Source organism: Dasypus novemcinctus, chromosome 30 (assembly GCF_030445035.2).
Source record: "Dasypus novemcinctus isolate mDasNov1 chromosome 30, mDasNov1.1.hap2, whole genome shotgun sequence".
Taxonomy (NCBI): Eukaryota; Metazoa; Chordata; class Mammalia; order Cingulata; family Dasypodidae; genus Dasypus; species Dasypus novemcinctus.
The window spans coordinates 48,324,575-48,347,890 of NC_080702.1; the positions used below are offsets into that span (position 1 = coordinate 48,324,575).

At 36.8% G+C, this 23,316-nt stretch overlaps 1 pseudogene; it reads right to left on the minus strand.

The window, feature by feature from the left end:
• Window positions 1-21,743: 21,743 nt before the first annotated feature.
• LOC101412116 (keratinocyte-associated transmembrane protein 2 pseudogene) lies at window positions 21,744-22,506 on the minus strand (annotated as a pseudogene).
• Window positions 22,507-23,316: the final 810 nt, after the last annotated feature.

Genomic DNA, 23,316 nt, shown 5'->3' on the forward strand with positions numbered 1-23,316 from the left:
TGAGCAAAATAATGTAATAGACACCTTTCCCTAGAAGATATACTGATAGAAAGCACATGAATAAATGTTTAGCATCATTAGCCAAGAGGGAAAACAAAGCAAAATAACAGTGAAATATCATTTGACACCCATTAGAATGGCTACTATTAAAAATGTAAAATAACGGTGTTGCAGAAGGTGTAGGGACATAGATACATTCTTTCATTGCTGGTTGCAATGTAAAAGGGTGCCGCCATTGTGGAAGACAGTTGATAGTTCCTCAGAAAGCTAAATGTGAAATTGCCTATGTCTTGGCAATGCTGCTACTAGGTATATAACCCATAGAATTGAAATCAAGGACTCAAACATATATGTGCATATCAATTTTTCTAGTGGCAATATTCACAATTGACAAAGGATTGGAAAGATATACTAGTTTCCACAGCCAAAGAATGGATAAATAAAAGGTGGTATATATACACAGTGAAATATTATTCAGTCTTAAAAAGAAATAAAATCATGATAAAGGAAAGAGTGTGGATAAGCCTGGAAGACATAATATTGAGTGTAATAAGCCATTCACTAAACATAAAGAATAAGAGAAATCATAAAATCAGGAGCAAAAATTATATTACCAGGGCATGTGAGAGAATAGTGAATGGGAAATTAAGGCTTAGATCTACAAAATTCCTATTTGGAATGATAAAATTATTTGGTAATGGAGGTGATGATGGTATCATAACATTATGGATGCAATTAATAGCATTGAAATACATACCTTAACATGATCAAACTGAGTAGTGTTAGTTGTATGTATGGTAACAGAATATAATTTTACAAACCCATGGAAAAATATTACTCAAATAGTGAGCCTTAAGGTAGACCAATGATTTTTTTAGTACAATTATAAGAATTTGCTATCATCATTTCTAACAAATGTTCCACATGATTTCAAGATGTTGATGGTGGGGTAGTATATGGGAATCTTGCAATTAATGAATGATTTTTCTGTAAACACCCAGCATTTCTAATGAAAGGAAATATTTTAAAAAGCTAAGTAATATATGTAGAAGATGTTGCAAGTTGCTTCCTGTTATTGTAGAGGTTGTTGCAAGTTGCTTCCTGTAGCAAACAGCTGTTCTTTAGCTTCCAAATAAATACGATGTGGAAACAAGGAAAAAACAAAAAAGCTAAGTAATATAAATATACTTAGGACGACCAGACATTGAAAATACTAGACAAGACTGTAAATAATCTATTTTAATAAACTCTAAGACTTAAGAAAAAATAAGTGCAAAAATATAAAAGAATTCATGAGAACAATGTATGAAAATTATATATTATCAATAAGGAAATGGTTAGTATAAAATGCAACCAATGGAAATTGAGGTGATGAAAGTGCAATAAAGGTAATGAAAAAAAGAGCATGACAGGAGTTCATCACCTTAATCTAAAGTTAATATGGGGAGTAAATAATGAAGATTAGAGTGGAAAGAAATGGAAAATCAATTGATAGAACCAATGAAAGTAAAGTTGGGTTTTGGAGGAGATCAATGAAATTTCAAATGCTTAGCTGAAATTTTAAAAAAAGAGTATGCAAATTACTAAATCTAAAATGTAATTGGGAGGATGGATCAGATGACCTAAGAAATTTGGGGTAGGATTGGGGAGAACAGAGATTGTCAGGTATGTGGTTGAAACAATAATGTTGAGAAAACTCTTTAGAAATTATAGTAAAGAAGGGTTACCTGTTTAAGGTGATAAATTGGGTACATATGGCTCAGAGAGAGGCTTCTAGGGAGTGTGTAAGTACTTACCTTCTCATAGCATGTTACATCATTGGGTGGGGGCCCATAAAATATGTGGAAAGGTGAACCCCATCCTAGAAAGGCCTGATGTTCTGAAACATAGGGAATTTAGTAATTATCCAGAGAATTGGTGGCTCCTAATAGGGGAGGGCTGTCTAGAGTGTTAAGCCCTCAGCATTTTTGCCAGTATCTTTGAATCTGGTCCTTCAAGCAGTGATTGGTTGTCACTGTCGGCCCAGAGTGGGGTGAGATAGGAATATAATATATGGAAGCAGAGTATAGCAGTGTCATATTTTTGATGAATTCCAAAATGAAATATTGGATTATATTTTTAATCTGATCTGTACCTCAGCATGATTGAGTTATGATTAAGGCATTGAGTCCCCACCCCTTTGTGCATGGGGATTCACAGATAAAAAGCATGGCAAAGAACAGAATTGGGGATTTTCTGATGTTGAACTTTTGATGTTGGAATTTGAACTGTAATACTTAAGCTGGAACCCTGGGAAGTCAGAATGCAGAGGAAAGAGAAGCCAGCACTAGGAAAGAAGGAACCTTCAACCCAGAGAAAAGTAAGCACCAGGAACATAGGAACCCCAGAAGTGTGAACACTTGCAGATGTTGGCAGCCATCTTATTTCAAATAGACTTTAAAGATGGAAATAATGTATGCTTTATGGCCTGATATCTGCAAGCTCCTATCCCAAATAAATACCCTTTAAAAATGAACCAATTTCTGGTATTTTGCACCAGTACCCCTTTGGCTGAATAATACACAGGGTAACTGGGGGACAATGGAAGTGTTCCATAAGATCATGCAATGATGGATATAGGACATGTTAAATATCAGCAAAAATGTATAAAAGTCTATAGGCTAAAATGTTAATCATCATGTAAACCTTAATGTAACTAAAATTTTAGAAAGTTGTACAGACTAGAATAGAAACAATAATATAAATAAAAATGGAATCATGTTTGGCAAGGCTGTTTCAAGATCTGTACATAACCTACAGCAAAAATAACATGAACATGGAAAAGATCATTGTGGATGAAGGAGGAAAAGGGTTTGAGGTTGGATATATGAGAGTCGCCTATATTATATTTGTGAATTTACTGTAATCTAAAACTTCTTATTGTATTTCTTTATTTCCTTTATTTTTAATTTTTTGTCTTCATTTATTTTTTAATGTTACATTAAAAAATATGAAGACTCCACATAGTTCCCAACCCCCTCATCCCACTCCTCCCATATCAACAACCTCCTTCATCATCATGGCAATTCATTGCATTTGGTAAACACATTTTGGAGCACTGCTGCACCACATGGATAGTGGTTTACACTGTAGTTTACACTCTCCCCCAGGCCACACAGTGGGCCATGGCAGGACGTACCTTGCCCAGCACCTGTCCCTGCAGTACCATCAAGGACAACTCCAAGTCCCAAAAATGCCCCCACCTAGTAACTCTTCTTCCCTCTCCTTACCCTCAACACCTACCATGGCCACTTTCTCCACATCAATGCTACACTTTCTTCAATTATTAATCAAAATAGTTCCTGAATAGAATATCAGTAAGTCCACTCAGATCCATCCTCTATTCCTCCATCCTGTGGACCCTGGGATGGTGATGTCCACTCCACCTCTATATCAAGACATAAACCCCAACAGTCCTACCCCAAGATATATATTTGTCAAATTATCCTATGCTCAAGACAAAGAGAAAATTCTAAAAATAGCAAGAGAAAAGAGAACCATCGAGTACAAGGGAGGCTCCATAAGTTTAAAAGCTGATTTCTCATTTGATACTATGGAGGCAAGAAGGAAGTGGTATGATATACTCAAGATAATAAAAGAAAATAATTTCAACCAAGCTTGCTCTACACAGCTGAGCTAGCATTAAAAAATGGTGGAGAGAACAAAATATTCACAGATAAACAGAAATTAAAAGAGTATGCCAACAAGAACCCTGCTCTTCAAGAAATACTACAGGGAGTTCTGCAGGAAGAAAGAAAAAGCAGGAGAGGCAGATTTGGAGGAGAACGTAAGAGCAACAAAAAAGGCAAAAAGAGAAGAAACAAAAAAACAGTATATGACAAACACAAGTTCAAAGAAAATATGGCTAACACAAATGATTCATTGAAAATAATGACACTGAATGTCCATGGATTAACTGGAAGATTGGATAAAGAAACATGACCCATCTATGTACTTTCTACAAGAAACACATCTTAAACCCAGGGATTCATGGAGGTTGAAAGTGAATGGTTGGAAATCAACCTTACAACAATTACCAAAAATAGGCAGGAGTAGCTATATTAATATCAGACAAAATAGGCTTTAAATGAGAAACAATTGTGTGAGAGAAAGATGAATAGTACATAGTAGTGAAAGGGATGATCTTTCAAGAAGAATGAACAATCATAAATATATATGCTCCTAACAAGAGCATCTCCAAATACATGAGGCAAACACTGGAAAAATTAAGTGAAAGAATAGATGCCTCTACAATTATACTGGGAGACCTTAATATACCACTATCAACTTTGGACAGAACATCTCAAAAGAGAATCAGTAAAGAAACAAAAACTTTGAACAGTATATTAGAGGAGCTGGATCTAATAGATATACAGATCATTACACCTGAATAGAGCAGGATATACATTTTTTCTCAAGTGCACATGGATCATTCTCCAAGATAGACCACATCCTAGGCCACAGAGAAAGGCTCAATGAATTCAGAAAGATCAAAATCACACAAAATAATATCTCTGTACACAATGGAGTGAAGTTGGAAATCTGCAAGGGCCAGAGGCCCAGATTTCACACCAAGAAGTGGAAATTAAACAGCAAATTCTTAGAAAATCAGTGGGTCAAAGAGGAAATCTCAAAAGAAATTAATAACTACCTTGAAACTAACAAAAATGATAACACAACATACCAAAACTGATAGGATGCAGCAAAACAGTAGTAGTGAGAGGGAAATTTATAGCCATAAATTCATACATCAAAAAAGAAGAAAGAGCAAAAATTGAAGAACTAACTGCACATCTGGAGGAAATAGTAAAAAAAAAAAAAAAAAAAACAATGTAACCCCACAGGAAGAAGAAAGAAAGAAGGAAAAAAGAAAAGAACAGAACTCAATGAAACAGAAAATAAGAAAGTACTTGAAAAGATAAACAAGACCAAGAGCTGGTTCTTGGAGAAGATCAATAAAATTGATAAACCCTTCAATAGAATAACAAAGAAAAAAAGTTAGAAGATGCAAATACATAAAATAAGAAATGAGAAAGGAAATATCACCAACGACCAAACAGAAATAAAGATTATCATAAGAGGATACTTTGAAAAACTCTATTCCTACAAAAATGACAAGTTAGAGGAAATGGACAAATTCCTAGAAACACATAAGCAGCCTATATTGGTGAGAGAAGAAATTGACAATCTCAACAAACCGATCACAAGAGATAGAATCAGTCATTAAAACCCCCCCAACTTAGAAGAGCCCTGGGACAATTGGCTTCACAGGTGAATTCTACAAAACATTCCAGAAAGAACTAATGCCAATCTTGCTGAAACGCTTCCCAAAAAATTGAAACAGAAAGAACATTGCCTCGCTCATTCTATGATGCCAACATTACCCTAGTACCAAAGTCAAACAAAGACACCACAAGAAAGGAAAATTACAGACCAATTTCTTTAATGTACCTAGATACAAAAATCCTCAACAAAATACTTGCTAACTGTATTCAACAACATATTAAACGAATTATACACCATGACCAAGTGGGATCCATTCCAGCTATGCAAGGATAGTTCAACATAAGAAAATCAATGTAATACACTATATAAACAGATTGAAAGAAAAAATCACATGATGATATGTATAGATGCAGAAAAAGCATTTGACAAAATACAGCACCCTTTCTTGATAAAAACTCTGCAAAAGATCGGAATTCAAGGAAATTTTCTGAACATGATAAAGAGTATATATGAAAAAAAACACGCCCAACATTGTTTAAATTGGTGAAATCCTAAAATCTTTCCTTCTAAGATCAGGAACAGACAAGAATGTCCTGATCACCTAGTCTATTTAACAATGTCTTACAAGTACTTGCTCCAGCACTGAGGCAAGTATCAGATATAAAAGGCATTCAAATTGGAAAGGAAGAAGACAAAATTTCATTATTTAAAGATGGCATGGTCCTATACATTGAAAACACTGAGAAGTCTACAACAAAGCTTCTAGAACTCATAAATGAGTTTAGTAAATTCGCAGGTTATAAGATCATTGCGCAAAAATCAGTAGCATTTTTGGACAGCAGTAATGAGCAAGCTCAGGAGGAAATCAAGAAACATACCATTTACATAGTATATTTTAAAAAATCAAATAGCTAAGAATAATTTTAACTAAGGATGTAAAAAATTTATGCACAGAAAGCTACACAACACTGTTCAAGGAAATCAAAGAAGACCTAACTAAATGGAAGATTATTCCCTGTTCATGGATAAGAAGACTAAATATTATTAAGATGTCTGTCCTATCAAAACTGATCTACACATTCAATGCAATCCCAATATAAATCAGCACAGAATTCTTTAATGAACTAGAAATATTAGCTGTGAAATTTATTTATTGGAAAAGGAAAGAGGCCCCAAATAGCCAAAGATATATTGAAAAAAAAAAATGAAATTGGAGGAATCACACTACCTGTCTTCAAAACATACTACAAAACAGCATGGTATTGGCACAAGGAAACACGCACAGACCAATGGAACCAAATTGAGCACTGTGATATAGATCCTCATATATATAGTCATATAATATTCGATAAAACCACCAAAACCTCTCAACTGGGAGAGAATGGTCTATTAAACAAATGGTGCCTGGAGAACTGGATATCCATATGTAAAAGAATGAAAAAGATTACCAACACACACCTTACACAAAAATCAACTCAAGATGGATCAAAGACCTAAGTATAAGAGCAAACACCATAAAGACTTTGGATAGCAGTGTAGGGAAGCATCTGCAGGACCTTGTAATAGGAAATGGCTTCATGAACTTCACATCAAAAGCACGAGCAGCAAAAGAACAAATAGATAAATGAGACTTTCTCAAAATTAAAGCCTTCTGCACCTCAATGGGGTATGTTAATGAAGTGAAAAGAAAGCCCACACAATGGGAGAAAATATTTGGTAACCATATATCTGACAGGAGACTTATATCCTGCATATATAAAGAAGTCTTATATCTTGAAAATAAAAAGACAAAGAACCCACTTAAAAATTGGGAAAATGATTTAAACAGACACCTCTCCAAAGAAGAAATATAATTGCCTAAAAAGCACATGAAAAAAATGCTCCAAATCCATAGCTATTAGGGAAATGCAAATCAAAACTACAAGGAGATACCATCCTACTCCTATAAGATTGGGAGCTATGAAAAAACAGAAGACTAGAAATGCTGGAGAAGATGTGGAGGAATTGGAACACTCATCCACTGCTGGTGGGAATGCTGAAGGAACTAGTCATTCTGGAGGACAGTTTGGCGGTTTCTGAAAAAACTAGCTATAGATTTACCATATGACCCAGCAATTCCACTGATGGGTCTATACCCAGTAGAACTGAAAACAAGGGCACTCACCGATATATGCACACTAATGTCCATAGCAACATTGTTCCCTATTGCCAAAAGTTGGAATCAACCGAAATGCCCCTCAACAGATGAATGGATAAATAAAATGTGGCATATGCATTCAAAGGAATACTATTCAGCTTTAAGAACGAATATACTACAAACACATGGGATAACTTGGATGAATCTTGAGAACCATATGTTGAGTGAAGTAACCCAGGCATTGAAGGACAAATACTACATGACCTCAATGATATGAAATAAGTAAACCAATCTGCCTCAGATAGCTAGAGACTGGATTATAGGCTTAAAGCAAATTGGGAAATAGAGGAAGGATGTAAGCTGACACCTACATGGGTGAAATCTATGATAAGCTGGAGGTAAGTATTTGTACAAAGAAGGGAAAAAACAGGGGCATAGGGTTAACTTTGAGTGGGCCTACGAGGGTTTGAGGGGGGCTAGAGATGGGAGGATGGGTAATATTGCCCAAGAAATTGGTGGGAGGGTGGGGGAACATTGTCAGATATTTGTTTGAGAGTATAATGCTGAGAAAACTTTTTCATCAATATTAAAAGGAGGGTTACCTGTTTAAGATGCTTTAAGGGGATAATGTGATGCAGGACCAGCTTCTAGGTGGTGTTTTGGTGTTCATTTTCTCATAGTGGGTTATATCTTTGGATAGAGACCCATATAATGAGAGTGATGGTCTACCCACATCCTGGGGAGGACTGATGTTCTCAAATAGAGGGAATTTGTATCTCTCAAGAGAAATTGTGGCTCCCAATGCGTTAGGGCAGTCAAGCATGTCAAGCCCTCAACATTTTTGCAAGTATCTCTGACCATGACCCTTCAAGCAATGAAGATTGACTGTCACTGTGGGACCTGAGAGGAGGGAGAAAGAGGTATTGAATAGATGGAATTAATGTAATTGTGTGGGCAATAGTAGTGTTCCACAAGATTATGCAAGGATGGCTATAAGACATGTTAAATTACACCAAAATGTATAGGGGTTGATAGGCTAAAATGTAAATCATAATGTAAAACGTAAGATGACTAAAAATTTAGAAAATTGTATAGTCTAGAAGTATAAACCACAATGTAAACCCAAATGTTACCCTTTTTGAAAGCTATTGTCTCAATAGCTGTACATCAGTTTCAGTAAATATAGGATGAATATGTAAAAAGGTTATTGCTGTGGAAGGGAAAAGGATTTTATGTTGGCTATATGGGAGTACTGTATATTGTATATATGAATCACTGTGATCTAAACTTTTGTGAAGACAAGATTAATAATTAGGGAAAAAAGAAAAAGAAAGGACATAGACAATGAGTAAATATGGAAGAAGTTACCTTGCCAATTTTCATACAGGGCAACACTTATTGCAGTGAGGAAGGTGCTCAGAGATCTATTCACCAAATGTAATGACTGTCTCATAATGATTGAGGAGGTTGTTTTTATGGGGGGAAGATTGGGGGGAGGAGGTTGAGGGGGTATATGGGGACCTCATATTTTTTTAATGTAACTTTAAAAAATAAAGACAAATATAGTGAAAAAATGAAAAAAACAACAACAAAGCTTTCACATTTTTAAATTTTTTGATACCCCAATTTACTTTTACCTTAAATTTTCTAAATTAATATGCATTCTATATCCAACCTTTAAACTCATCACTATATTCAATTTTACTATTAATGGAACCTGGCAATATATTGGGCTTCATTTTTTAAGAAGTTTTGGATCACAGAGAGTTCATCAATGGCAGGGGTGGAATACTGGTGTGGGATGTTATTGACAGGGGACACATGGTTGGCAGGGAATTTTCCAGGGCATATATCCAGGGTACAAAAAAAAAGTTTGGATATTTTCATAATGGTTACAATTAAAAACAACAACTGAGGGAGTGCTGAGATCCTAGCCAGGGGAGCTCTATCACAGTCCTTAAGGAAACAGCAACAATCCCCCAAGTGCAACCACAAAGATTAAAAAAGAATGAAGGCCCAACAATAAGCCCTTGATACTAATGACTATGTTTGTGAGCCTGTGCACCTGAAATAAGAACAAGGCTTAGAGCTGCAGGGTGCCTAAGAGTTACCTCCTGAGAGGCTCCATCTTATTTTTTTAATGTAACAATTTTTGGTAATCTATGTATGTTCAAGAAATACAAATAAAAAATAAAATAAAAATATTTTAATATGCAAAACAAAACAAACAAAGAGTGCCTTAGAGAATCATTTGATACTATCAATTAAAAAACTGGCCCTGGGTTCTTTTTTTTTTTTTAATTGATTTTGTAAAAATATTACATTAAAAAAAATATATGAGGACCCATTCAACCCCCCCACCCCCCCCACTTCCCCCTCCCCCAGCATCACTCATTCCCATCATCATGACACATCCATTGCATTTGGTAAGTACATCTCTGGGCACCTCTGCACCTCATGGTCAATGATCCACATCATGGCCCATACTCTCCCCCATTCCATCCAGTGGACCCTGTGAGGATTTACAATGTCTGGGTTCTTAACAAAGGGTTCATGAGCTTAAATTGTAATTCTAAAAAATGATCATTAACTTTTCGGGGATGTGATAGTGTGGGTGTAAAATACTAATTAAATAATACACAGTATAGTGTGGACTTAGTTATATTTAGTCTCTCAATCCATCTATAAAGAGTATGCTCCATTTAATTATGTCTTATTTGACTATCTTCACCAATGTTGTGTTATTTTCTGTCTACAAGTCCTTTGCATCCTTACTTAAGTTTATTCCTAGATATCTGAATCTTTTAGTTGCTATTAAATTATTTTATTTTTAAATAAAATTAAATAGAACAACCAGCAAGATGGCAGCAGAGTAAGGAGCTCCTAGATTCAGCTCCAGCTCCAGCAAACACCTGAAGTTCTCTGGAACTAGCTGAAGCATCTGTTTGGGGGCTCCAGGAGACCAGAAGAGCATCCTGCAACACTTTTGAAGGAGTGGAAGGAGACTGCCCATCTGCAAAGAAGACTTGTAAGTAGAGCTCTCCATGCCCTAGAGGCCAGTGCCCATCCTCCACTGGAGGCACAAGTCACCTCGGGAGTTGTTCTGTGGCTGGAATTGAAAGCTCCACTTCCCCAAATGGGGAAGAAAGAGACAGTTGAGCACCAATTCCAGCTACTGATGAGGAAATTCAGTGGGCTACAGTATAATTCTGAGAACAGCTAAAGCTTCAGCCTGTCCAAGTCAGAAAGATATGAGGAGCTGCTATCTTAATTCTGCACCTGACATGAGGGAAGCGGAGTGGACTGAAATTCCCAGTGCTGGTAGAGACCAGCTTCTTCCCATCCAGATAATATTGCAGGTCTAACCCAGGCCCCAGTGACACCTTCAGCAGGGAGAAATTGCTGGGACATCTGCCAGCCTCTCTGGGAAATTACCAGCCACGCCACGGAGGCCAGTGATTATCACTCTGGTGGCATGAACCACCTCAGGAACTGCTCTGTGATGGGAATTGGAAGCTCCATTTCCCAGAAATGGAAGGATGAGATGGTTGGCTACCAATTTTGGCTACTGATTGGTAGACTTGGCTCTCTAAAAGATAACACTGGGAACAGCTAGGGTAAGAAACAGCCCAAATCAGAAAGAGGCCAGTAGCCTCCATTCTGACTCTGCCCCCAGCCTGAGGGGAATCTGTGCTTACTGAAACTATCAGTGTTGGCAGAATCAAGTTACTTTCATGCAGATCAGCCTGCAGCCCACCTAGGAATCAGCCCTGCCTCTGGTGAGGAGGAGGCTGAGGTGCCCTGCACCAGCCTATATAGGTAACTGCAGGTAACTTTGGCTGACATAGACTGAAAATCAGATGTCTACAAGGGCAACCGTGGTCATTTTGGACCCACACTGCATATATTGCTGCCCACACCTGCAGCTCCATCCCTGCCCCAGGCAGGGGAGAAAGGGATGGGAAGCTTCATCAGTCTCTCTGGGCAACTACAGTCTAGGCCTGCACATGGATTATTCCACATAGCTGTGACTCTGTCCCTACCCCTGGCAAAGGAGAAAGTTGGAAGAAGCTTCATTGGTCCCTGGTGCAATAAGGTCATCCTGAGCCTCCACAGCTTACAGCACCAACTACATGCTTGGCTCCAACTGCAGAACCAGCAAGGGAGAAATGATAGGAAGCCCTAAACTAAAGAGAAAATCTGCATCCAGAATAAATACTCTAGTAAGTCAGATGCAAAGACACCAACAAAATATTACAATCCACACCAAGAAACAGGAAGGTATGGCCCAGTAAAAGGAAGAAGATAAGCCTCCAGATGACATAAATGAGTTGAAACAACTAATAATAGATGTTCATAAAATCTTCTTAAAAAATTAAATGAAATGGCTAAAGGGATTAATGATATTAAGAAGACATTGGATGAGCACAAAGAAGAATTTGAAAGCATACATAGAAAAATAGCAGATCTTATGGGAATGACAGGCACAATCAATGAAATTAAAAATCATTGGAATCATATAATAGCAGATTTGAGGAGACAGAAGAAAGGATTGGTGAGCTTGAAGAAATGGTCCTGGGCCTTTCTTGGTTGACAGACTTTTGTGACAACTGCAATCCCATTTCTAGTGATTGGACTGTTCAGTTCTTTGATTTCTTCTATCATCAGTATACATTGATGTGTCTTTCTAGAACCTCGTACCTTTCATCTAACTTGTCCTTATATTTAGGATAAAATTTTTCAATGTATCCTCTTATGATACTCTATTTTTGGGGGGTCAGTGATAATATACCCTCTCTCGTTTCTGATTTTATTTATTTGCATCTTCTCTCTTTTTTTCTTTGCTAGCCTAGCTAAGGGTTTTCCAATTTTATAAATTTTCTCAAAGAACCAACTTTGGTTTTTCTTTATTCTTTCTAATTTTTCTTATTCTCAATTTCATTTAATTCTGCTCTATCTGTTGTTATTTCCTTCTATCTGATTGCTTTGCAATTCTTTTGTTGTTCTTTTCCTAATTCCTCTGGTATGTAATTAAGGTTTTGATTTTACCTCTTTTTTCTTTTCTAATATAGGTATTTAAGGCTATGAATTTCCTTCCTGACAGTAATTTAGCTTCATCGCATAAATTTTATTATGTTTTATTTCTCATTTTCATTTGTTTGGAGGTAGATACAATTTATCTGGCAATTTCCTCCATGACAAACTGATTGTTTAAGGGTGTGTTTAACTTCCATATAATTTTAAATTTATCTAAATTTGTTGAGACTTGTTGTATGAGCTTGCATGTGGTCTATCCTGAAGATTGACCCATGAGCACTCAAGAATACTTTATATCCTGCTGTTTCAGGAAATAATGTTCTGTATGAATCTGTTAGCTCTAGCTCCTCTAATACATATATCAAGATCCGTGTTTCTTTCTTGAGCCTCTGGCAAGATGCTCTGACTAATCCTGATAATGGTGTATTGATGTCCCACACTCTGATTTTAGAGGTATTTATTGTTCCCTTTACTCTTGCCAGTATTTACCTCATGTATTTTGGGGCACACTGCTTGGTACATAAATATTATGATGTTCTACCTTCTTGGGATTTTCCCCCTCTTATTATTATATAGTGCCCTTTTTTGTCTCTCAGAACACTTTTGCATTTAAAGTCTGTTTTATTGAATATTAGTATAGCAACTCCTGCCATTTTTTGGCCATTGTTTGCATGTAAATTTATTTTAAAATCTTTTGCTTGCAATCTGTCCTTCCCACCCCCTCTTGGGTCTAAGGTGAGTTTCTGGTAGACAACATAGAGATGGATTATATTTCCTTATATATTCTGCCAATCTGTGTCTTTTGATGGGAGAGTTTAATCCATTAATATTCAGTTTTATTTCTGTCAAACCATATATACATTACCCATTTTTCTTTAGCTTTACATATTTCATATTTTCTTTTTATTTCTCTTTTTGATTTTTAGTTATTCTTACTAAATTAACTTACTTTCTACACTCTCCTCAAACTTTTCTCTCCTGTTCCCTTTCAAACCATAGAACTCTCTTTAATATTTCTTGGAGATAAGATTCTTGTTGACAAAGTCTCCAAATTCTGTATATCTATGAATATTATGAACATGAACTCATTTTTAGAATGTCAATCATTGTACTCAAAGTGGACTATAGTTTCAACACAACTCCTATAAGAACACCAGCTGTCTTTTTAGAATCAATGGAAAAGCTGCTCATCAATAATACATAATTATATTTCACCAGGAATGCAATACCACCTTCTGGTGTTGTATCAATTTATTTCATGACTTTTGGCCTGTTTATACTATGAGCTCTTTGAAAGGAGACACAATATGGAAACATTTCTTTTCACCTCAGAACATAATTTAGTATTTACCCTCTAGTACTATGAGAAAAATATTAGTTGTATTACTGGGAAAATAAATGCTTGATTGAGGGAAACAGATGGTTTTAAATATGGGTGGGAAAGAAGAAGCAATAAGACCAGAGGAAATACTGTTTAAAGAGGGAAACCCCATGTATGAGCAGCAACTCCAGAGGGTACAGATATATTTTATTGTATCCAGAGTTTCTATCTATAATCAGAGATAGGGCAATCATTTTGGGAACTCTTGCCATATTAGAGCCCACACCTAAAGAGTAGTGACCTCCTTGTCGGAGGAAGGTATCCACTGGGATAAGAGATGGATATGAAGCTCCAAAGCTCTCTCCAAGAGTTGAAATCAGCATGAGTTTGCATTGTGATTTTCTCTCTTTCCTCCATAGAACTAAATATTCAGGAAATAGAGCGAGAAAAGAATTCTTCATTAACGACGCTCAGGAGAATGAAATCCCTAAAGGCATGGCAAATCTAAATGCTCTGCTACAATATCTCTAGTCTCCTTTACTAGTCTCTGGTGATGGGAAATCAAAATTGTGTCCTCAGAGACTCGTGAGTGCTTCCATCTCTCTGCTGTTCCCGGGAGCAGGATTTCCAACTTCATCCAACATTAGTGGAAGAATTTGCATTGGTATCCTACGACATTTTCTCTGATAATTCCAGGTTGAGTCACAGAATCTTCACAGGTGCTGGGGAAAATATTTGACTCCGTGCAACTCTTGTATTGGTAATAATTTTAGGGCAACAGCAAGGGAAAGTATATATGTAAAGAAAGCTTAATTATGCAAATTCCTCCCTACTTAAGAAGGCTGATTGTTGAGGCCATAATTGATACACTAAAATAACTTCTCTTTTCAATCTGTTTCATCCAGTGTTGGCTATCATTCACTGGGTTTCCTTCTCTGAGCAGCATTTTCCTTGTTTCACTATGTCTTATAATTCTACGATTATAAAAAATATCTCTATAATCACATTCATTCAATTATTTTTTAGATATTCAACAAACATTTAGTCATCAAATACTTCAAGGCAGACACTAAGTATCATTTTGTGAACAAATAAATGACATGACATTTTTCTTTGTATTGAGAAAATTACATGTACAAAGGAAAAAAGATATTGACTTGAGTACATGCAATATCCTGAGATGTACTGAAATCTTGGTGATGTGGATCTAAAACTTTGGATGTACCCTGTGGAGGTTAGCAAAAGCTTCACAAGGGAGCTGATAATGGTACTGAGGTTTGAAGGAGGACCTGGGGTAAATTCAGGAGGACAGTTTTGTAGAACCAGAACAAGAAGAGATGACTGGGACAATAACGTGGCATCAATCAACAGTACTTCATGCTATCTGATGCACAATGAAGTTCAGAGTAGGGAAAAGTGTAACATGAGCTGAACAAGGTTGTAAGCAGCCAGATAACAGAGAGCCTTGTGTTTTGTACTGAAGATTGATCTTCATGTTTGAAATTACTGGAGAGTTAGTGCAGGGATTTTAAAAGGTGATGTTCATGAAAAGTCTAGCCCTGTCAAAAGCTCTGTCTGTGTATTGTCAAAACACAAGAGAGATGATGAAGGCTGGAAATAGCACAATAGACATGTAGAAGGAAATTTGGGGATGAGTCTGGGTGGGGTTTAATCAAATTTGTAAAATATTCACTATTAATTTTAGCACAATGACAGACACTTTATATTCATTATTTTACTCAATTACTTTATGAAACGCCTTCACCAATCTGTCTTAATTGACAAAGAATGAGAGACTCACAGCAGTACGATGTTCTTGTCCAAGGCAAAGAATTGTGTTCGGATTGCCTTGAGGTTTGATAGTCCTAGACGTTTGCATTTCACTAACAATTGTATTTCTTAATAAACTATCTTTTAGAACAGTGTTAAATTAAAAAAAAAATCAAGGATAGTAGAGAGAGTCTTCAAAAATATCCCACCTTTTTTCCCCCTATTATTGCCATCTCCCATTCAAAATAACGATTACATTTATTTGTCATAAATCCTTTGTTCCTTTATAATGGAACAGCTTCTCAGACTCTCCTGGATTTTCATGACTGGAGAGTTTTGAGGAGTCTGGGAAAGGTCTTTTTTAGGTGTTCCTCAATTGAAATTTGTATGAATTTCTTCACATGGGTAGATTACAATTACTCTTGGAAGGAAGACACCAGAAATAAAGTGCCATTTTCATCACATTATATCACATTATATCCAGGTAGCATTGCCTTGCAAGCTACTGATCTCAGGGCATTCCCTTGCTTTTTCCTCTGGTGAGACAGGATTAATCTCTTCAGGCAGGGGTTGGAAGACGTTTACTCAGGGCAGACTGGAGGCTCATCAGTGCATGCTGGAGTTTGGCTAATACATGCCTCAGGGCTAGGAGGATGTCTGGATTCCCTGGGGCAGGCAGAGGCTGAGCAGGCAGGCTTCAGTTTGGCTGGTAGCCACCTCAGGGCTGGAAGTTGTTTCAGACTCACTGGGGCAAGCTGAAGGCTGGATGATACAAGATTGACAAGGTGTGGCCTGGACAGGGCAGTTCATGGCACGCATAACTGGTAAAGTCTCAGCACTGAAATCATTTCTAATGTCTCCATCAATACATTCATCATCCCAAAATCTCCATCCTAGTTCTCTGGATTCCACTCTTTTCCAATTAATGCCTTTACTTTAACTGCAGAAACATTGTGGAGTTGAGATTTTAGTTTCCTTTGTAACTCCGCTTCTCATACAATGAGAGTCTGAGTTTGGTTCTCAGATATTTTGAGCCTGTGCTACAGGAGAAAAGATTTTCTTTCAGAGCACACATAGATACTTTCAAATCATCCTTTCAGTGTTGAAGCTTCAAATTTGAAGCCTTTAACTATTCTTTCTTTGAAGAGTATCCAGACTATTTAGGTGTCATCCCACATCATTATACCATTTGGCTCCACAAACCTCTGTTAAAGTTTTGAAAACACTCTCACCCAGATCCTTGCTTCTTACAAGTGTGGGATTACGGGAATCCAGTGATGGTATTTTGCATATCTCAATTGCCAACTCTGCCACGGACTGTTAGCAACCTCTTCATTACTGGAATGGGAGTCTTCAGTCCCCTTGAGTCCAATTAAGAGTAGAAAAACAATTGCAAAACTCCCCAAACCACCTCAGGCATCCCTTCTTTAAGACTCTGTTCCTCTAAAATGACTTCCAGTCCCAAACTATTAGTCAGGTTTCGCTAGAGAAAAAGAATCAAGAGAATCTGTCAATAGTATATGATTATAGTCTTTCACACAGACATGGGGATGCACAAGTACAGGTTCTGCAGGAAGGCAAAGAAAATTCAATGAGGGTTCTTGATGAATTCTGGGAGATGCTGGCTGTCTAAGTATGAGCTGGGAATTCTCTCTCAATGCTGGAATCACTTCCCCTTTTAAGTCATTCAACTGATAGGATTAAGTGTCATTTTTGCTGATTGCATCACACAGAAAGTCCTTTTTAAGATAATTGGAGAGATAAGTGTATTTTTTTTAGCATTGATATGTGGAAGTGCCAAATTTCTATTAAAAAAAGCAGCTTGTTTTAATATTATGGACAAGGTGAAGCTAGTAACGAATACTGGTACCAATGACTCCTTCCCCAATATACCTATTCTTCACTACCATATTAATGGACTCTTGATTGTTCCCAGGAAGACAAGTTTAATAAAAGCTTTGCTTTTGCCCACACTCCATGAACACAGGACTTACCAGATACCTGGCTTCTCCCAACAGCATCACTGGATGGGCTTGGCTCTACTGGAGAGTCCTTCATGGACAATGTGTATAGGAACCCAAAGATGTGGTGGGCAGTGTTAGCAGCAGTGGAAGGACATTGTGCAGAAACCTCAGGGAGGTTCTCTTAGCCTGGTCTGGTGCCCATAATGCTGTGTCACAGGGAGAATTTATAGTCATTGGGGTTCCAGAAGCTGAGTTCTCAGAGCTACCCATTAAATATATTGTTTTCTTTTTATTGATGTGCTTATCATATGAGTTCCCTGGAGGCCAAGGGGCCATAAGTAAAGATAAATATTTCTGCCTGTTTTGTCCTTGACAGTACATGTTTGAAATTAGATGCATACTTCTTCCTGATCAATGGACTCCATTCGTCCTGGAAAAGGACTCCCATGTAGATACGGCCTATCCTGTGGGACTTAAGGGACATTCATTAATCTCTAGGCTGCTGTAAGCCACTCTGAGTCCCCACACCTGCCTTAGAGATGTGGCAATGCCCCCTGGCCACCCAGAACCCGAACAGACTCCTCCCTAGAACATCATTCTGACCTCTAGTGCAAATTCTGCAGACAGGGGACTTAGGCTCATTTTAGTGTAAAGAGAAGAAACTTTCATGGCACATATCCTCAGGTCCATTTTTTCAGTCTTTGCATCTTGGATAAACACATAATTTTTTTTTCTGGATATAAACCCAGATAAGATTTTCAGAACATATCATAGAAGAGAAAGGTAGTTATATTATCAGTTCATGGCAGTGAATAGGAGCATGTGTCAGCAGCCATTTTATATAAAGGGCTGGATGGTAAATATTTTAGGCTTTTTGAGCCATATGTTTTTCTCTCCTAAATAATTATCCCTATAGTGTATGTGAACACAGCTGTAGACTATACTGAAGGCATGAGCTGGTGGTATTAGTGTCTTGTGTCTTGCTGTGAAAAATAATCACAGTTTGGGTGACTTGAAGCAACAGTAATTATTTGCTGGCAGTTCTGGGGGCCCAAAATCCAAAAGCAAGTCAACTGCAGGGCCATCCTAATTATGAAATTGTTGGGATGACCATATCAGACCACACCTGCATCATATAGACTCCATAAAGAACATCTCCTCCTCCCTGAAGCTTGTAACCTGAACACTTTATTACCAGGTCCTGTGTGGGTCATATGTGAAGTTGGAGATGCTCCTTGAGGTCTGCAAAGAATCTGGACAGTTGGCTTTTCTCTTTATCACTCCCACAACTGTGATTTCCCTGGTTGTTAGTCTGCACTCAGGAGATGTAAGCAGCAGTGGTGGGATGCTCCTGGGTGTTTCAGGTGAGGTTGGGTATGCTCAGATGTCATCTTCACATCTTTGGTTGAAGGCAGTGTGTCACAGTGACCTTGAACCAAGGACAGCCTCATTCCCTGACTGTAGCTCAAACGATCTGTCAATATTTTTTTCAGGAATTATGCATAATGAATGTCACAATCTTAACAATAAAAACTCTTTTAAGATGAAAATTGTGACACTTGGGGATTCCTTCACTGTGGCCAAACTAGCACCAAGCAGTTTAAAGTACAAAGAACGTCCCTGCTTTTTTGAACAACAGAATCGCAATAAGAGATGCTTAGAGACTATAGAAACAATAAAACCATTGAGAATTCATTAGGCTAAAGCCACAGAGAGAAAATATTATGCCATGAAATTTGCCTACAGCACTCCCTTCTCAAATGGAATAAACTTAATTATGTCTTCCAGAAACATCACACTGGGCCAGCTCACCAACATCTCCACCATCTCCTTCCATTTCTGTAGACAGAGGAAGGAAGGAGAGGAGACTTTTATGAACAGTAACTCCCAAAAGAAAGAGGGAAAAAAATAGAGGTGAAAGCCTATTTACTAAGAATCCTATGCCATTTAAAGTGGCTCTGAGTGATGATTGTGTCTTCACTGCCTTCTGTTCTCTATCAACTCTGGGCTTGCTTATTCACAGATTCACTATCACAGTCTTCCCTTCCTCATCAGCTAGAACCAATATTCCCAGAGAATTTCTCAAGCAGCCAGTCTCTTCTCACTCTCCTCTCTGTCTCCATTTCCCAGAAGTGAGATCTCAATATTCATTTCTTCTTTTCTTCATTCAAAATACATTCACTGGACACAAATATTTACCTGTAGAATGAATAAAATAAAAATAACTGCCTACATCATAAGGTTATGCCATCATACAGTTACATAAAACATGAAAAGATGCACTGTCCTATAGGCCAGGGACACAGCTTTCTCTCAATTATTATAATTGACTAGGGTTATTTATAAATGAAAAATCCTTTTGTTTTCTGATAAGAATTTGTTTTGTATTCTTTCACCTATCTAATCAGTACAATACACATTAAAGTTCAGTATTTTGGAATGTTATCTGGACACACACATACCAACATCACCTATTTTTGTTTATATATATATATACATATATATATATATCTGCTTTTTATTTTTCTGAAATTTTATTCAAATTAATAAACAATACAATTTCAGATGTGAAAAAAATACTTCAATAAGACAGCTTAGGTGAATTTCCCTTCCTTAAGAGAGTAAAATATCCACCTTGGAGAATTTTTAACTCAAGGTTTACCTTTTGCTCTATACAAAGTGTCTGCCAACAAACTTGCCTTGTACTTTGTGCATATTTGTTTAAAGTATGGTATGGGTTACATTCTCGAAAATATTGCACAGTAACAGTTACAGCCAAACTTGGTCCAAACTACATATTTACATATTAATCAATTTTTTATGAGAGAAAGGTAAGCGAAAATGAAATGTAGTAAATAATTTCCAGTTTTTGTAAATAAAAGAAAATAAACAACAGTGGAGAGAAAAGTCATTGTTCATATATATCCTTTAGGTACACATACAATTTAATTCAGATAGAATTTTAATTTGAAGGACCTAGAGAGTTTAATGTAAGTAATAATGGCCTCTATGATTAATTAAAACATACTGTAAAGTAATAAGCAAGAAGGAATAAATCTCATATAATTTTAAACACTACCCTTTGCTTGAAAGCTTGGAGGAACCCATGTTACAATCAGTTGCTAGCTAAAAGCAAATGTATGTGTATTTATTATTTTGCCACAATTTCTATCTTTCAATTTGATTCAGTAATTCAAAGAAAATGCAGCCTCTAATAGAATTTTGTCTATGTCAATTGCAAACTGCACAGTTGCTAATTGCAGAATTTCTAAGCACTTTAATGTGTTACCTAAAAGGGTGGTCAGTTGGAGCAAAATCATTATCTTGAATTATGTTTAAATGACCCAAAATATCCTCAGCAGGTTTCTAGAAAGGAAAAAAAAAAAAAACAGGTTGTTAAAAACAGAGCATTATCTCATATATCCTTGTACATTACAGTTTTGGAGCACAAAGAATTGTGTGCTGTAAACCTGTTATTTGGATCCAACATCAGATATTTGAGAATTTAGTTACAAGCATGAGATCTTTTGAAAGCAGCATGATTAATACTTACAGAAGAATCATGATAAAGAAATCTAAAACAAACCGAGTAAATACTAACTTATGCTTAGCTCCATATTATGTACACCTGATTGAATTCAGCTCTTGAAGTTTAGTTGAAAAATTATATATTCCTTTTTGTTACATTTAATTTCTAAAGCACCAAGGCAAAATAAAGAGAGACCTACCTCTCATTTTAGTATCAATTGCCTATGGCAAACATCTGCACAATATCATAGCAAAAGTCAAGCAAGGAAACAGATGTGGCCCAGGCAGTTGGACCTCTGTCTCCCACATGGGTGGTCCTGGGTTTGGTTACAAATGCCTCCTAAAGAAGACAGACAATGACGAGACAATGAGCAGATACTGAGCAGACAAAAATGATGAGCAGACAAATATCAAGACTATGAGAAAAAAACAAGCACACAACGAGCAAAAAAAACAAGGGACAGATGTGGTTCAAGGAGTTGGGCAACCCCCTTCCACAGGGGCTGTTCTGTGTTTGGTTCCAGGTGTCTACTAAAGAATGAACTTTTCTGTGACTTATGTATCTTCAAGAAAACACAGTTAAAAATAAAGTAAAAAAAAAAAAGATTAAATGAGCAGACAATAAGAAAAAACAATGAGCAGACAGATGAGGGAGCCATCTTGTGGGGGAGGGAGTCAAGTAGATATAATTACATAATAAGCCAATTCAGATCACAGTACTTCAAAAAATATAATCATTGATTATCTTCAGAGAAGGTATTGCCTCATTAACATTCTGATCTAGATGATATTCCATTGTTTTGGAACAAAGACAGTCATGCCATTTCCTGCTTTGAGCTAAAGGAACATTTTCATTTTGTTGTGATAGGTGATTTAAACAAAAGAAATTTAAAAAGCTTAAAAAATAAGATTTTTTAAAAATTAAAATGACTCTTTTCTTCCATATTTGAAGATGGGGTCTTAGTAGATCACACTGACTGTTCCATTTCCACATTACCCAGGTTTTCTTTCAAGTCTTCATCAGATTCCCTGTCTCTGTTGGTCCACTCAGAGCCAGGTTCTCTATAATATCTGTTATCCAGAGTGTCTTTGGTTGTGGACAGAGAACTATTCAGTGTGAGGAGACCCTTCTCCTCTATGCTAGGACCTGAATTGATATCAACTTCCTCTTGGGACAAAGAAGGAGGGGAAGGATGAGGGGCCAGAGATGCTCCTCCACTTTTCTCTGTACATTTTGTGTGAGACAGTGTGATACTGATCTGGGAAATAGAAAATTTGTGTTTGTCTTTATATATTGAAGCTTTTATATTTGGAATAGAACCACGTGGATTGAGAACAGTTTGTTTCAGTGAATCAGGATGTGAGAGAACACTGGACAATATACCAGACACAAGCAAGAGCTCTAGCTTCAGCAGCTGAGCCCCACCCCCTGCAACCTGGGTACTGGGTCCAGGCAGCAGTTGCACTTGCATGACCCCTCTCATTATTAGTTTTGATAATTTCCCAGGTGTTATCTATAATTATTTTCAGTTGTCTCTTATCATCTGTAAGAGGTGATTTTTCTTTCCCACAAATACAAATTTATTTCTATTGTCTTAAGTCTTTAGATCAAATTAATGGATAGTGGTTCTAGCAAGCATTCTTCATTTTGACTTAATTGAATATTTTTTCATTTTTCTGTGAAAAAGACCCCCAAGGAGGTTAATTTGTTGATGCAATTCTGGTTGATTGAGCAATTGCTTTTTTGGTTATCAATCTATTCTACCTTATTTTGAATCAAATACGATTAATTATAAATTCTCTGAAAGAAATTAGCTGATTAAGGTTTTCCAAATTGTTTTATGAGACAGAATAGAATCTCACAAAATGGACATATGTGAGATAAGGTAGCTTAGAATCATCTTGTCAAACTGTAGATAAATATACAAACAGGACTTTAGTAATTTATTCTCTTGCAATCAAAGCCAATCACTTTTTGCATGGTTTGTTTATTGGTTAATTATTCTTGTTTTTGTTTCTGCCCTGGCAGTTATATCATCCACATGGAATCTGAAAATTAAGCGAGTATTTCAGAATTTCCGTTTTGGGGATTTTCAGTGAAGTCAGAGATTTAAGTCATTCTCCTTGGTCTATTCCTGTCCCTGTACCTGGTCACCTCCAATGGAACCTGCTCATCATCCTCGCCATCATCTCAGATTCCCAACTCCACACATGCATATATATTTTCCTTTCCTACTTGCCCGTAGTTGACTTCAGGTTCCCCTCCACAACATCCCAAAGATGTTGGTAAACAG